Source organism: Helianthus annuus, chromosome 16, assembly GCF_002127325.2.
Source record: "Helianthus annuus cultivar XRQ/B chromosome 16, HanXRQr2.0-SUNRISE, whole genome shotgun sequence".
Taxonomy (NCBI): Eukaryota; Viridiplantae; Streptophyta; class Magnoliopsida; order Asterales; family Asteraceae; genus Helianthus; species Helianthus annuus.
Window position 1 is genome coordinate 174,718,076 of NC_035448.2, and position 11,082 is coordinate 174,729,157.

Here is an 11,082-nt window from a genome sequence, read left to right on the forward strand (position 1 = left end):
AACGGGTCAGTTGAGAGGTCAAGCCAAAGATTGGTGGGACAACAAAAAGAATGAAATAGGAGCCGAAACGGCAAAAACCATGACATGGGAGGAGTTTAAGACGCCGTTTCTTAAACATCATAGCCCCAAGGCGGTCATTAACAAAATCAAGGAAGAGTTCATGCAACTGAGGCATAAGGGCGAGACCATAGACAAGATCACGACGATGTTTATGGATAAGATGAAGTTTAGTAGTGAGTTGGTGACGAATGAAGAACAGAAAATATACTACTACTATAACATGTTGAGCACAGAATATAGGGAGTTTATGACTCCTTCAAAATACGAGACCCTTACCGAAATCATAAACATTGCTCGGGAACGAGAAATTGATTTGAAGAAACAAGTTGAAAGGGGTGAGCGAAGGGCGCATGATGTGAATCCAAGCCCTACAAAGAAAGCTCGAACTGGAGAGTCGGGAAAGAAAGTGGATGCTAAAGGCAGGTCGCCAAGCTGCAAGGTATGCGGAAAAGGACACAAGGGAGAGTGTCGGTTCAAAGACAAGCTGTGCCCAATATGCAGTAAAACGGGGCACACGGCGTCTCTATGCCTGGGTAAAGTTTCAGTTTGTTACAAATGCTTTCAGCCCGGTCACAAAAAGTCAAAAAGTCTGAATGCCCGGAATTGGTTGGGAAGAGAGACACAAAGGAGTCTCCAACGGAAGCTCCAAAAAAGGCTAGATCCTTCCAACTTACTGCGGCTGAAGCAAAAACAGAACCCGATGTGGTCTCAGGTATATTCACGATTAACTCAATTCCTGCACGTGTATTGTTTGATACGGGTGCGAATAAATCCTTCATTTCGCATGGATTTATTCGACATCCTTCATTTGTATTGACGAAATTATCTGTGCCCTTAGAAGTTGAAATAGGGGACAACAAAAGCTTTAGAGTTTGTGATATTTGTCGAGGCTGTAAATTAAATATCGATGATGAAGAATATTTGATAGACCTAATCCCGATGTCAATGGGAGAATTTCAAATAGTTGTTGGGATGGATTGGTTATCTCAGCACCACGCGAAGGTCGTGTGTTTTCGTAAGGAGATAAAGCTAACATCTCTGATGTGCGTGAAGTGTAGTATATTTTAGATGTATATTTAAGCCCTTTTTACACTTTTAGCCAAGTTTTAAATTTATAAAACACGATACTCACTAACACTAAACACACATATGGGCAAGTGCACCCATCGTGGACGTAGTATAGTGTTGGTAAGATACCGAGGTCGTCCAAGGACACAAGAGCTTTTAATACCGGTTTATCCTCAACGTCTAATCAAATCAAAAGGTTAGAAAAATATTTTAAACTAAAAAAAAATAAAAACTAACTAAATGCTGAAAATAAAAATAAAATAAAAACAGATAGACAAGATGAATCACTTGGATCCGACACGTGTATTAGTATAACCTTTGATTATTTTCGCACTTTTGCACTTGTTTAAGAGATTATCTTAGTTATTGTAGTAGGCCCCTCTTTTGAAGGCGACGTTACCCTCAACCCAGTAGTTTGAGTCAGCAAGGATACAATCCTAAAGGGTCGGATTATTGAAAGATAATGAATTAAGTTATTAATGCAAATTGTGGTAGGCCCCGCTTCTGGCGGTGACGTTACCCTCGGCTAAGTAGTCTGAGCCAGCAGGGATACAGTCCTAAATAGCCGGGTTATAGTATTAATAGTAGTTAACTTATGAGGGGGTCAAAGAGTTTGGATCCCCGCCATCCAATACCTATGGGCATTGAAGGAGATCCTACTAAATTTGACCCAGGTCCCAAGCAGGACCTCTAAACGCTGAACAAGGGCAAGACCCTTACCAAACCGTTCCCTTAACCCCCGACCAGGTAGCCAACATACCTCCATATAGACCGTGGAGATATGAATGGTGAAAATCTTTTATTTTATATAGACAGTAAAATAATGCCAAGACACCACGGACAAACGATAAGGAAAGATCACCTTCAACATAAGTAACTAGTTATTAAAGTCATTAATACAAAACCAAATAAAAAGTGCAAAAGATTAAAAATAAAAAGTATTATACTAAACACTTGTCTTCACCAAGTGATGTAACAGACTTAGGCAAACATGGCCTTGATTGTCAAGAACTCTTACGATCAATCTTGGATCCCGAGACGACTCACACACTCTACGATGGACAATGGATGATGGTGGTGGATGATGGTGTTATGGTGGTGGTGGGTGGTGGATGAGGTGTGAGAGAGGTGGTGTGCCAAGGGATGAGAGAGAATGAAGCCAAGCTCCTCTATTTATAGGCTGAACAGAAGGCTGGACACGGCCCCGTGTCCGCTGGACACGGCCCCGTGCCCGCCTGACACTCTCTCTCCTCATTAATTGTAATTGCGAATTACAATTAATGCGCCTGCTGTACTTTCACCACGCCCCCGTGCTCGCTGGACACGGCCCCGTGGTGGGCAATGGAAGCTTCTACTGGTTTGTCTTTTCTGCTGCTTCTTGGGCACGCCCCCGTGTTCGCTGGACACGGGGCGTGTTCAGACTCTGTTTCTTTCTTTTTGCTTTGGGAGGTGCCGTTGAGGGTCCGGGCAGTCTACTTTTGTTCCTTTTCTTGTATTTATGGTAGAATTAGTGGTCTTTTTGCTTCTTTTGTGATTTTGAGCTTATTTCATCCTGAAAATACAAAAGGAAGACAAAAACACTCTTTTTCCAACATTAGTACTTAAAAAGGGTTAGTTTTATGCCTTAATTGATGTGTTTTATATGTTGCATTTTACACACATCAAATACCCCCATACTTGAACTTTTGCTTGTCCTCAAGCAAAACTCTTTAAATGTGGCTTACACTCCCAAATGGAATAGGTAGAAGAGAAGTTTTTTTTTTTTTAGCTTGTCCTAGAGTGTCGGGAATCCAAGGTTTTTATAGGCTTTATTTTTATTTATTTACAATCCTATTCGTTATGATTTATTTTGAACTTTTCATAAGATAAATTACTTATTGGGCATAGCATGCCTTATTAAAATTCCATTTATATACAAGTTCACATACCTCACGGGAGATCACTCAACACTCGGCCGAAGGTGTATATTTTAGTGAATCACTCGAGAGCGGCACGGAACTTACGTCTTTCCATAGGCTTGCCAAACAATCAATCCTCCTCCTTTTTAACTTTTTACCTTTGTAAATATCAAGAGGACTTTTTGGGTGAAGGCTTGGGTTTAAAGGTGGGTGGTTGGTTAGTGGTTAGTAAAAAGGGCGAAAATCGTAGCAAGTGTCGGTTTTCGTAAAATACCTTGTTTTTAGTGACCTATTATTTTTGAAGTATTTCTCAAACAAGCTTTTTATAGGTTTTGTTTGTTTTTGACTTCATCATCATATTTTTTTTTTCGTCACATAAAAAGGTGAGTTTACGAAAAAGCGAACTTGTTACTAAAAAAAAAAATAAATAAATAAAAAGGTTTTTGGTGGGTAAAAAGGGTTTTGGGGTAATGAAATGAAAGGTTTAGGCTCAAAAGGGTTTTCTAGGGGGATTTTGGGTAGGTAAAAAAAAATGAAAAGTAATGGTTTTGAAAGAAAAATGGTTAGTCCTAATGCCTCCATCATTTACTTACTTGGGTTTAAGTTGGTAAGGAACGGGAATGTATCGTCGTGGCAAGTTCTAGATTTGTAAGGACCGAGCGGCTATTCACACAAGAAACGAAAAATGAGCATTTAATCTAAATATGTGTATTTTTATGCTCAATAAGGGCTCAAAACTCACTTTTGTGGGAATGGGTTTTTAATGTGACCAAGCATATATAATCGAATTTTAAACTAGACTTGTTATGCCGTTTCATAATTTTCTTATGTTGGTTCCTTTTTTTATCACGACGCTATCGGTTGTAAACTTGTAAAAATATAACCTTTTTAGAACTTGTTATTCCCAACTTAAACTAAGACAAGTAAAAAAAATAAAAAAAAATGAAAAAGTTTTTGAAAAAATTTGGGGTGTTTAGCGGTTCCAATAGAGTTTTGTGTAAGGCTTGTGTTTAGGATTTTGCAAAATTTCAAGGTTTTAGCATCCCCCCCACACTTAAGTTACACATTGTCCTCAATGTGTCTAAAAATAAAGTTTTTGGTTGATTAGAATGTATAAAAGTGTGTTAAAAAGCAAAGATTTTTTTTTTTTTTTGTTACTGGCATCCTGGACACGGCCCCGTGTTCACCGGGCACGGCCCCGTGGTCAAGTGCCAGTAACAAAAATTATAGAATTGAAACAGAAGCCTGGACACGGGGGCGTGTCCGCTGACCACGGCCCGTGTCCAGTTACCTGAACTGGGTGTTTTCCTGCAGGTGGCTCAGCACGGGGCCGTGTTGGTTGGGCACGGCCCGTGTTGAGCCTTCTGTGATGGAGATTTTTGTCGGGTTGCTCTGTTCTTCGTGCATGGTTCCATTTTTTCTCGTTCCCTTTTTCATCCATTACCACCATGAGTGTGTTTTATTCTGCAAAAATTAAAAGATTAAACTAAACTAGACTAAGGATAGATCCGCGGAATGCCTCCGTGGTGCGCCACGTTTATAAGGGTCCTTGGCTAGACCCGATTCCTGGTTATATATCTTCTGAGTGGAGTGCCTTGCTTCCCAAGTTACACCGTCGGAGAGCGGCATCCAAACTTGAATCAATAACCTTCATGTAATTGATTGGGTCGTCATCCTCTATTTTCTTCCCAACTCCGAACTTCACCTCATCGTCCCCATACTTCAAAGTCAGTGTCCCTTCATTCATGTCTACCACTGCTTGTGCTGTGGCAAGGAAGGGTCTCCCTAGGATAAGGGGGACCTCGGTGTCTTCCTCCATGTCGAGTATGACAAAGTCAACGGGATAAACGAATTTGCTTACCCTTACCAAGACATTCTCGATGACACCTTGTGGGAACTTGACTGATCGATCAGCGAGTTGTATGCTTATTTTTGTAGGGCTCGTGGTTCCCAAGCCAAGCCTTTTGAACATCGATAAGGGCATGAGGTTAATGCTAGCCCCCAAGTCTGCCAAGGCATTGCGAACGAGTGATTCCCCTATTGAACATGGAATCGTGAAACTTCCGGGATCGATTTTCTTTTGGGGTAGTTTATTGAGTACGATGGCAGAGCATTCTTCGCCTAAATTAACTAATTGCAAATTTTCAATTTTCTTTTTATGTGTAAGGAAGTCCCTCATAAATTTAGAGTATTTGGGCATTTGGGTTAGGACTTCGATAAAAGGAATATTGACATGCAATTGTTTTAACAGACTTTCGAATTTTGCGAATTGCTCATTGGTCTTTTGACGAATTAACCTACCGGGGTACGAAACTCGAGAAGCCTTGGTAGGCTCTGGTGATGGGGGAGAGTTCTTTTCCTGCAGAAGTGTTGGCATTGTTTCTTCCGTTGGTGGAGGTACTTCTGCAGGCCCTACGGTGCGGTTTCGTAGTGTGATGAGGTGAACTTGCGCTTTTGGGTTTGTTTCGGTATTGCTAGGTAATGCGCCTTGCGGTCTCTCGGAAAAATTTTGTGCTAGTTGATTTATTTGTTTTTCTATGTTTTGAATGCTAGCTTGTTGATTCCTAAAATTAGATTCTAATTGTAGAAATCTTTCCGAGTTTTTCTTATCAGTGTCGGAGACGAGGCGAGATATAGTATCTTCGAGCCTTTCTCGTCCACCTTGTTGTTGAGTGAAATTTTGTGACTCATTTCTTGATTGCTGAAAGTTTGTTCGTTGGTTTTGTTGGTTACTACTATTGCCGGTTTCCCTCCAACCAAGGTTTGGGTGGTTTCGCCATCCTTGGTTGTAAGTTCCCGTTGGAGGACCCGACGGCCTAGGTCTATTATCAATGTAGTTTACCATTTCTTGTTGATCGTCCGTTTCTTTCATGCAACTCCAATTTTCATGTGACCCACCACACCCTTCACAAGCCATAACCGAGACTGTTTTTGTCATTTCTAATTTTTTTATTTTTGAAGAAAGGGCCTCGATTTGGGCTTGTAAAGAGGTGCTTTCGTCGACCTTATGGGCGCCCGGGGCGATAGACTTATTTCCCCGGGGAGTGTGCCATTGAAAATTGGTTTGAGCAATTTCCTCAAATTGATTATATATTTCGTGTGGGCGTCGATTACCTAAAAGTCCCCCGGAGCTAGAATCAAGTGTCTGCCTAGTGTGTGGCAACAATCCATTGTAGAAGGTGGATACTTGTTGCCATATTGCGAGGCCATGATGGGGACACTTGCGTAATAGCTCCTTGAACCTTTCCCATGTTTCATATAAGGATTCCCCGTCCTCTTGTGAGTATGTGTTAATTTCAGCCATTAATTTAGCAGTTTTAGAAGGAGGGAAATACTTATATAGAAACTTTTGGGCTAGTTCATCCCAGGTGTTTACCGATCCAGCTGGGAGGGTGTTGAGCCAAGCTTTCGCTCGGTCTTTTAGCGAGAACGGAAACATACGGAGGCGTATGGCGTCGTTTGAGGCTCCATTGATCCGAAAGGTATCACATATCTCTAAGAAATTAGTTATATGTAGATGAGGATCCTCGTCCGCAAGCCCGTGGAAGGTTGCGGAGTTTTGGAGCATTTGTATCAAATGCGGTCGAAGCTCGAAGTTATTGGCTTCGACATTCGGAGCATTGATAGCGGCGCCTAGATTACCTACGGTGGGCCGTAGATAATCCATAAGGGTACGTTGGTCCGCCATTGGGGGTGGATCACCCGAAACCTTCTCTTGGTTTTTGGCTTTTAACCTTTTTCTGAGAAAGCGTTCGGGTTCTTCTAGCGGTTCTTTTATGTCTTTATTGGAACTGGAGCTCATACACTACGTGAGGATGGTGTCGGGTTCCAAGTCCTACAATAAAAACAAAAAAGAATATCGGTCAGAAGGTTCACCACGGCCCCGTGTTGAGCGAACACGGCCCCGTGGTCGGAAATACAGTGATTGTTTTCCAGATCCCAGTTACTGGAAGTTGGACACGACCCCGTGTTGCACCGGCACGGCCCCGTGGTCAGCCTTCTGTAACTTGAAAAACAAAAACTGCCAGTAACTTTGCTGAGCACGGCCCGTGTCCGACCAGGCACGGCCCCGTGCTGAGCTCTACAGAAGCTAAAAATCTAAGAAAAAATCCTAAAAAATTAAAGAAAAATAAAAATATGATTAGGCCGTTGATTCCTAACTTTCTTAAAATCCTTGTGTCCCCGGCAACGGCGCCAAAAACTTGATGTGCGTGAAGTGTAGTATATTTTAGATGTATATTTAAGCCCTTTTTACACTTTTAGCCAAGTTTTAAATTTATAAAACACGATACTCACTAACACTAAACACACATATGGGCAAGTGCACCCATCGTGGACGTAGTATAGTGTTGGTAAGATACCGAGGTCGTCCAAGGACACAAGAGCTTTTAATATCGGTTTATCCTCAACGTCTAATCAAATCAAAAGGTTAGAAAAATATTTTAAACTAAAAAAAAAAATAAAAACTAACTAAATGCTGAAAATAAAAATAAAATAAAAACAGATAGACAAGATGAATCACTTGGATCCGACACGTGTATTAGTATAACCTTTGATTATTTTCGCACTTTTGCACTTGTTTAAGAGATTATCTTAGTTATTGTAGTAGGCCCCTCTTTTGAAGGCGACGTTACCCTCAACCCAGTAGTTTGAGTCAGCAAGAATACAATCCTAAAGGGTCGGATTATTGAAAGATAATGAATTAAGTTATTAATGCAAATTGTGGTAGGCCCCGCTTCTGGCGGTGACGTTACCCTCGGCTAAGTAGTCTGAGTCAGCAGGGATACAGTCCTAAATAGCCGGGTTATAGTATTAATAGTAGTTAACTTATGAGGGGGTCAAAGAGTTTGGATCCCCGCCATCCAATACCTATGGGCATTGAAGGAGATCCTACTAAATTTGACCCAGGTCCCAAGCAGGACCTCTAAACGCTGAACAAGGGCAAGACCCTTACCAAACCGTTCCCTTAACCCCCGACCAGGTAGCCAACATACCTCCATATAGACCGTGGAGATATGAATGGTGAAAATCTTTTATTTTATATAGACAGTAAAATAATGCCAAGACACCACTGACAAACGATAAGGAAAGATCACCTTCAACATAAGTAACTAGTTATTAAAGTCATTAATGCAAAACCAAATAAAAAGTGCAAAAGATTAAAAATAAAAAGTATTATACTAAACACTTGTCTTCACCAAGTGATGTAAGAGACTTAGGCAAACATGGCCTTGATTGTTAAGAACTCTTACGATCAATCTTGGATCCCGAGACGACTCACACACTCTACGATGGACAATGGATGATGGTGGTGGATGATGGTGTTATGGTGGTGGTGGGTGGTGGATGAGGTGTGAGAGAGGTGGTGTGCCAAGGGATGAGAGAGAATGAAGCCAAGCTCCTCTATTTATAGGCTGAACAGAAGGCTGGACACGGCCCCGTGTCCGCTGGACACGGCCCCGTGCCCGCCTGACACTCTCTCTCCTCATTAATTGTAATTGCGAATTACAATTAATGCGCCTGCTGTACTTTCACCACGCCCCCGTGCTCGCTGGACACGGCCCCGTGGTGGGCAATGGAAGCTTCTACTGGTTTGTCTTTTCTGCTGCTTCCTGGGCACGCCCCCGTGTTCGCTGGACACGGGGCGTGTTCAGACTCTGTTTCTTTCTTTTTGCTTTGGGAGGTGCCATTGAGGGTCCGGGCAGTCTACTTTTGTTCCTTTTCTTGTATTTATGGTAGAATTAGTGGTCTTTTTTGTGACACTTCGGAATTTCCCGGACAATCTTTCGATGTAACATATGTGTACGTATACTATTAAATGAAAAAGTTGTGCATTGTTTTGATGCTCTATGTGACCCTTGCTTTGTGTGTATGTATGCTATGTATGTACATATATAGGTATGAGGGTGCGTTATATATGTGTAGGCCGAGACCTTTAAGAACCCGACTCGAGACCACGGTCTCGAGTGAACAGTAGCAATGGGCCGGTTTGGGCCTTGTGACCGAGAAACCCAAGCCGGAATCCCCACTAGCCCTATTCGGAAACTTATATAAACCAACCCACCCCTCCCTTAACCATTTTTACAACACTCATCTCACTACACTCTCATACTCTCCTCTCATCTCCTCTCACTAAACCCTAGCAAACCAAGATCATCTCCTCTCATCTCCTTCTTCTCGGAACCAAATCGGAGACATCAAGTTCTCGGATCAAACTCAACATCGCACTAGGAAGACCACCCCTCACACCCTTCATCAACCGGTTAGTTTTGTGGCCTTGTTGATTTTGAATAACTCTTAAATGCTTGGTAGTGCTTGATTGTTTATGTTAGTTACTATAAAATGCTTGAGATTGCTTGAGGATGATTTTTGTGTCTTAACGAAAATTATCCGGTTTTGTGTTTAATGGTTTTGTTATTCGGTTAATGCTAGGTGCTTGTTAGAATGATTTTGACCAAGTGATGTGCATGATTTGCTTGATCTCATGAGTTTTGATTTGTGATGAATCATGCTAGATAGGAACCGAGAATAATAATGCCGATTATGTCAAAACTGATTGTGTTAAAAATGTGTTCTTTGATCTCAAAGTTTTGTGCTTAAATGATGAATGTGGTTTGAATATTGTTTGATTACATGATGAACAGTTTGAAGATGGTTTGCATATTCAAAAAAGAGGTGTGTTTAATCCATTTTAGACAAGGAATAGACAAACAAACATGTTTATGCAATATTAGTGGGTGGCACATATTGGTTTCATGAAAATGCATTTCTATTGGTTCGTACAAAATGACAGGTTATAGAAGGTCTTCATGTGCACGTAATCACGGTTGCGAGTCGCAACCTTTGGTTGCTACTCGAAACCACAGCAGGATTTGTCGAGACCTCCTGGTTGCGAGTCGTAATCAACGCGTATCGATCTGATTGCGAGTCGTAACCACAACTGCTTTGTCGGAACCGCCGGTTGCGAGTCAGAATCTCTGATTGCGAGTCGCAACCAAAGCATGACGAACCGAGACCTCGGTTGCGAGTCGCAACCTTGGTTGCGAGTCGCAACCTTGGTTGCGAGTCACCTCTGTCTCGACTGGGCTGTTATTGGGCCAATGTACTTGTTGGATTGCCTGTTAACTGGACTGCTTGTGTATCTGTTACTGTTTGGGCCCAATAACCCCACTGTTGTATGTTGGACTTTCTGATGACTGGGCTGCATATATATACCTGCTACTGTGGTTGTTTGCATTTATGTTAAGTGTTCGATATGTGTTTACTTGTACCCGACTTGACCCATATTTGGTAACCATGTTAGGACGTGGTGACCAACATACTTAACCAAGTAACGTATCATACCGAGCAACCCAAGGTGAGTTCACAACTTAAAAGCATGCGTCCCGGTGGTTTGGGACACGAGACTAAAACAACCCTATCCCCTTGTAGAAGGGGATACCGTCTACATTCCTTCCCTAGTTATTGGGAAACAAACTTACTTTATCTTCCCTGGTATTGGGAAACCTTTTTAGTTAATTACTGTTTATACGGAATGCAACCAACGGCACTAAACGCAACTCTATCACTCAAGTCCCTACTACATAATACCGATTAGTCGCCGGTGCCAGGCGAACGGGTTATTAGTTGATAGCGCTATTTAGGTTTTACCAGCCTCACACCGTGCCATGGTATGGGATCGGTCGTGAACTAATGTACTCAGGCATCCGTCAATGATGATAGAACATTGACATCGGGGCATCCTGCGGAAACGCAAACGGTTACCTAGTGTTCGGTATTGGAAAAACAGTTTAGTCGCTAACTTTTTGGGGTAGCTCCCCATGGCATGTATAAACGGATAAATTAACTGGTGAAACGAGTTTTTGGTAATTAAAACTGGACAACTAGTGAACTCACTCAGCATTATTGTTGACCCCTTTACTGCATGCTTTGCAGGTGGCCAGTGACTGGAGCAGCTGCTTGGGATGTGTAGTGGTCGTCTGCCCGTGTGTTGGGCATTTATCATGCTTACCTCATGAACATTGTTCAAAACTGTTTAATTATGCTTCCGCTACTT

At 42.0% G+C, this 11,082-nt stretch overlaps 1 non-coding gene across 1 annotated transcript; it reads left to right on the top strand.

Annotated features, from left to right (window-relative positions):
- Positions 1–6,229: 6,229 nt before the first annotated feature.
- On the top strand, positions 6,230–6,336 carry LOC118488578. Its single transcript, XR_004885122.1, has one exon. It is a non-coding gene; the product is annotated as a small nucleolar RNA R71 (small nucleolar RNA).
- The last annotated feature ends 4,746 nt before the right edge of the window (positions 6,337–11,082 follow it).